Source organism: Micropterus salmoides, unplaced genomic scaffold, assembly GCF_014851395.1.
Source record: "Micropterus salmoides isolate LMB-PRFRI ecotype aquatic unplaced genomic scaffold, ASM1485139v1 Ms_hic_scaffold_1, whole genome shotgun sequence".
Lineage (NCBI taxonomy): Eukaryota > Metazoa > Chordata > Actinopteri > Centrarchiformes > Centrarchidae > Micropterus > Micropterus salmoides.
The window spans coordinates 57,330,416-57,336,307 of NW_024040040.1; the positions used below are offsets into that span (position 1 = coordinate 57,330,416).

The 5,892-nt window shown below is 45.4% G+C and overlaps 1 long non-coding RNA gene across 1 annotated transcript; it reads left to right on the forward strand.

Moving 5' to 3' along the window:
* Positions 1-1,556: 1,556 nt before the first annotated feature.
* On the forward strand, positions 1,557-4,964 carry LOC119897711. Its single transcript, XR_005443424.1, has 6 exons — positions 1,557-1,604; positions 3,485-3,587; positions 3,729-3,840; positions 3,923-3,997; positions 4,336-4,393; positions 4,756-4,964. It is a non-coding gene; the product is annotated as an uncharacterized LOC119897711 (long non-coding RNA).
* Positions 4,965-5,892: the final 928 nt, after the last annotated feature.

Here is a 5,892-nt window from a genome sequence, read left to right on the forward strand (position 1 = left end):
AACAAACAACAAACGCTCAACATGACATCTTGGTGTCAGTGAGTCGAACCTGTGTCAGAAATAAAATGTCTGCATAGCGAGGTACTCACATAGTCCTGCGGTCAGTATAGAGCCTGTTTCTTGAGCATGTGCAGTGGATATTTCAACACATGCAATAATAAAGTAAAGATGTCTTTGTTCCTCACACAGGGCGTGACAACCATACATCTGTCCAGCTTGGCAACTCTGCAGCAGGAACTTCATCTTCAGGCCTACAAAGCAATGTCCCTATTCAGATCTCTGACTGGGTCACATCTTCTGAAGTCTCATGGCAGAAAAATGCACCAGATTTGCAACCCAAAATGCAGGAGCGTTTAGCTTTTGTGAGAATGGCTGTGGACTCGATCAGGGACAAAGGTTTGAACCCCACGAGCGGCCAGTGTTCAGAAGAATCACTGAAATCTAGCTTTTTAAAGACTAACTATCCAGACCCATTTAGCATTTAGCGCAGTATTTGAATTCTACGTGTTAGGAATAGGCATAGCAAGTTCCCTCTACTGGTAGAATTTAGCTATGGGCTTATCTGGTGGCAGGTGACATGTGGTGTCAGCGATCGTCACAACCAGCCTCTACCTCCTACCCCAGGGGTTGGCAAAGAAGTCTGGCATTGGGCCAAATTTTTCCAAGCCGTTATATGGCGGGCCAGAACAAATTCAAACCGTAGGAAATCATGTGCACATATAGCACAGTCGTTGTTGTGCTGGACTCCCGATGGATAGATAGTGAGGTCGATTCCATCTTATTGCAGATATCCCCCCCCCCCTTTTTTAAACAAACTGAATAAACTAAACACTTTTGCACATGCCAACATAAAGCTTGTGCTATAGTGTGTGTGCGCATTCCGGTGTTTGATCCACATTCATAAATCTATGGACGCTTCTTTTCATTTCCCTGAGAAAACTCAGGCGAATCCAATCACACTTTTACTGACGGCTTTTTCAGGTTTGTCACGGCAACATTTATTTTTTCATAGGTTTGTCACGGCAACATTTATTTTGCATAGGTTTGTTCTCCAAAGCCATGCCTATGGAATTTGCATACGTTACATTAGCAGGAGGTTTATTTTCAATGTTTTGACTATTTTATACAGATACAACAAACTACTCATTACACCCTGAACATCAGCTGTCTTCTTCTTCTTCATCTGCACAACAGTTCTCAGAAATGAACCGAAGTTGTGAAGTAAACAGATTCTGTTACGGGGTTTCATTACATCGTGTCCCTCCTCCTCCTGAGGCGGGAGGTGGATCAGCAGCAGGTCTTCCCCAGGCAACGTGGTCTGATACAGCAGCAGAACTATCCGGCACAGTTTATAGACTCAGCTTCCTGTCTGCAGGAGCCTTCAGGGCCACTCCTGGGGGGGCCACAGCATGGATGTTCAGGTTGTAGAGTAGAGCCATACTATTCAGCCTGTTTCCATGGCGAGGATCCACCCAGTCTCACCTGGTCTCACTCAATCCTGATCAATGGTCTACTTTATAAGCTCCACCCGTTCCCTTTGTTCCGGCTGGCAGCAACACAAACCACATGAGGGCCCTCGGTGGTTCAGATTAACATCTATGGTTGTGAGTTTGTTGCTCTTTTCATATTTGCTGTATCTTAACACTTATTCGTAAACTTGATGTCAGTGAATGCTTCACTAGTATTTATCCAAGTGGTCCCTGACGGGCAGGAGATCGGTTGTTTGTGTTGTACGTAACTGCGGGCCGCCATCTTGGTGAGGTCGGTGAGGTCTTAGGGCCTTTCTCAGTCTGTGTTCTTGTCTGTCCTTTTGTTCTTGTGAAACGTCATCTTTTGTGGCCTCAAGTTCTGTCCCAATACATAAGTTTGCATTGGAAAGGCCCTGTATGAGGTACCACATGCAAGCCAGCAGAGACGGACAGCCACCTCGATTTCATGGCTCCATCCATGTGGCTTTAGCCGAGGCAACATCTGGACCAGCACGTCGATGGTTTCTCTGGAGAGCCTGGTTTTAGGTCGGCCTCAGAGAAGATTGGCACGTAGTTATTTGTACATACCTCTGAGAAGGCATTTGATCCTACAAATATAATATAATTACTTATCTAAAAGTATTTCTTTATTACTATCATTTTGGTATTGGAGCAAGGAGTGGCAAGCAACGGTAGTTCTTTAGTGGCTGCTCCATTCTTCTACTGTGGTTATATGTATATGTTATATTTCTGACACAAGCCTGTGGGAGTGCAGAGTGTCCTGTAATTTAAGTTACTCAAAGAAATCATCAAACTTATTTTATTGTATTTACCTAATGTCAATGTATAAACGAGTCATTTTGCCTGGATTTTGTGAGAAGGTGATGGTACTGTGGGGCACAATCAACATGACTGATACAGTGTCGCTGTTACACTCTTGTTTTGTACCTTAACATTTCTATCTACTTGATCACATTCTTTATTTTCCACTATTATTGAAGTTAGGTGCTGATTTAAGTTAACTTTATAAGATAGTGTCGTACATAGCCAGAGACAAATGTTAAAATACTGCATCCTCTGCGTCCTGGCTCTCCTCAGCTCAGCAGCTTCCTTTTCTGCCTCTCGGTAGAGTATACCCACGGTGACTGTTAACATTGTTTTTTAACCTGAATTGTTTTATTCTTCTCCTAAAAATGGGCTACTTTGGACACCAGACGATAGCCTACCCTTTACCGGCGCTTTTTCCCGCCGTTGGCTAGTGATGTACGCAATCAAGCAACAGAAGCAAAAAGGAGACAGGCGTTGCTTTATTGTTATGGATAGTGTACAGTTGCAGAGTAATCCGTTGAGCTGAGGGTAGGCTTGGGCTGTTATCCTCAAAGTCTTGTTATGTTCGGGCACTGCAGACGGCCTCTGTGCGGGGGGGTATTGCGCAATACCAGCAAGAACGCATCGTCTCAAACCGTCAGCAGTGTTCTGTGTGCTCGTGACCTTGTGAGTTCATTCTTCCAAGAACAACTAGCAAGAACATTCTCCCCAAGAACACAAGTTCTTTGCATTCTTGGTTTTGAGAAACTTTCTTCTATCTACTCAAAATGAAGGAGAGAAGAAGAGTCTGTTTGGTAGAGGCGGCCTTTCTCACCCTCTGCTGACGTTCTGTACGAGCTACAGAGACATCCAGTATACCAACCGGTTTGTCACTTCAAGACGAAGACAAAGAGCCCACTTACAGCCCTGTAGGATGTTCTGTTCTCAACTTGTGGCCTGTAAAGCATGGGAGTGCTTTAGGTCACAGGAATATTGATCAATATTCACTATTTTTAGCTGCGGGCCGCCATCTTGGTGAGGTCGGTGAGGTCTTAGGGCCTTTCTCAGTCTGTGTTCTTGTCTGTCCTTTTGTTCTTGTGAAACGTCATCTTTTGTGGCCTCAAGTTCTGTCCCAATACATAAGTTTGCAGTTTGGCAAGAACGGTTAAAAATCCCAGAAGTGTTCTTGACCCGCCCATTTTACCCAGGATGCATCGGTTGGTAACTTGTGTGAACTTGACGACAGAGATATCCAAGCATTCATTTCGGCATTCGAGGAAGGAGCGGGAAGCAGAGAAAGGCAAGACAATAGTAAGTCGTGTTTCAACAATTTCACACGCTATTTCATCACTAAATTCACTTCTGAGAACGTTTGATGCAAAAAATCAACTGTGTAGATTTCAAATATTGGCATTTTAACGAAAATGTTAAAATGTGCTCAAACATTTTCAGAAGTGAGAACCTCCGCCTGCGGGTGTAGCTAGCGAGCCAACCGGCCAGTCACGCTCACAGACCGTTGCAGCAGACGACGGCTGAGTGGCAGACGAAAGCCAGACCCACAGCTGTAAGACAGTCTTACTTTTCCTACCGCTGTTATTATGTAATTGCATTCCGGATAATGTGAGAACATTTTCATTTAAACCAAGGGACATCTGAGGAAACCAACGGGCGTACGAGGCTCTCTTCACTGGTCGGAGGAATTCCCCCAAAAATGGATGGGAGTGAGTAACGTTATGCTTTGCTGTGTTTGGACTACAGGCTGTTATATAAGAAGGTTTGAACGCTGGGGCTAACTGGTCGATTGGTGTGTTCGGTTGTGTCAAACTCATCAGCCTCTCACAAGAGTTTTATGCACCGAAATGAAAGAAGACCATTAAATACTAAAAAATCAAAGTTGTGTAAGTTACTTTTTAGTGCAGAATAAATAGTACAGGTGACATTTATGATTTGGGTTTGATATGAATGCAGTACATGCATGCAGGGAGTAATACAAATAATAATTCTTGTTAGTAGTAATATTAGTGATGGTGTTTAAGTTGTCCTCTCTTCTTTTTTCCAGAGTTTGACCCAAACAAGCTGTGAAGAAATGGAACAACCTACCACCCACACATCTTTCAGTAATGTAGTGGGACTGATTTAAGCAAGATATATGTTAATATGCACTTATTTTGACTGGTGGAGTACACGTATCATACAGACGCAAAGGGCAAGGACATGCCTTATCAAACACTTTTTGGAAACTGTAAACTAAACAACATCCCAACTTTTAAAAAAATTAATATTCTATGTTGTATTTAAACTTCATCATTACTGCATGATATCTTAAAATAACTGTTGTATAACTTGACATGAAGGGAATTTACACAGGATAGCGTTGCAGCAAACATTTGTGAAGCCAGTCAAACTGTAGAAACGCTTTAGGACTACAAATATATTCAACAATCGTTTTCACCTTTTTTATTTATACATTCTTTTTTAGGAACTTGGGGATCCTCCAACAGGGGAAGGGGTGGAGGCGAGAGGGCTGACCGCTGCTACCTGGCAGTGGTACAGTCAGACGGATGCTGCACTCAGCAGGTCCGCGAGCAGGAGGAGGGAAGAGGAGGCAGCGAGCAGGAGGCAGCGGCGAGGGAGGAGGAGCCAGCGAGCAGGAGGCAGCGGCGAGGGAAGAGGAGCCAGCGAGCAGGAGGCAGCGGCGAGGGAGGAGGGAAGAGGGAGGAGGGAAGAGGAGGCAGCCAGCAGGAGGCAGCGGCGAGGGAGGAGGGAAGAGGAGGCAGCCAGCAGGAGGCAGCAGCGAGCAGCAGGAGGAGGGAAGAGGAGGCAGCGAGCAGGAGCCAGCCAGCCAGCAGGAGGCAGCGGCGAGGGAAGAGGAGCCAGCAGGAGGCAGCGGCGAGGGAAGAGGAGCCAGCCAGCAGGAGGCAGCAGCGAGGGAAGAGGAGCGAGCAGGAGGCAGCGGCGAGGGAAGAGGAGCCAGCAGGAGGCAGCGAGCAGGAGGCAGCCAGCAGGAGGCAGCGGCGAGGGAAGAGGAGCCAGCAGGAGGCAGCGGCGAGGGAAGAGGAGCCAGCAGGAGGCAGCGGCGAGGGAAAGAGCAGCCTCTGACACTATAAAAAAATTTGTAAATAGTCTACATTATTTTTTATTATTTTATTTTTATTGTTTTGGATTCTCTTCTATAAATATTTTTGGTGGTAGCTAAATAAACAGTTGTAGTACATCAAGTAGTAATACGCTGGAAAGACATATTTGACTTGAGGCAGCAAATCTTACAATGTCAGAATCATGCCCTTTTTTTAAATTATTTGGAGACAGCCATCAAATTTGAGAAAAACAAAAAACACTTTTCTCCAACATCGATCCGGAAGCTTAACACACTGTTGTTTATTTGATCCACATATTTCAGCAGTGAGTGCGGCGCTAACGTCAGATCCTATTTACGCAGGGGGGAGAGGGGAGAGGGGAGTTGGTCCGAAAGTTGTCGCTGTTGTGTCGGAGTGGAAGTGGCGAGGCTCTAGTTTCGGAAAGGCCCTGTATGAGGTACCACATGCAAGCCAGCAGAGACGGACAGCCACCTCGATTTCATGGCTCCATCCATGTGGCTTTAGCCGAGGCAACATCT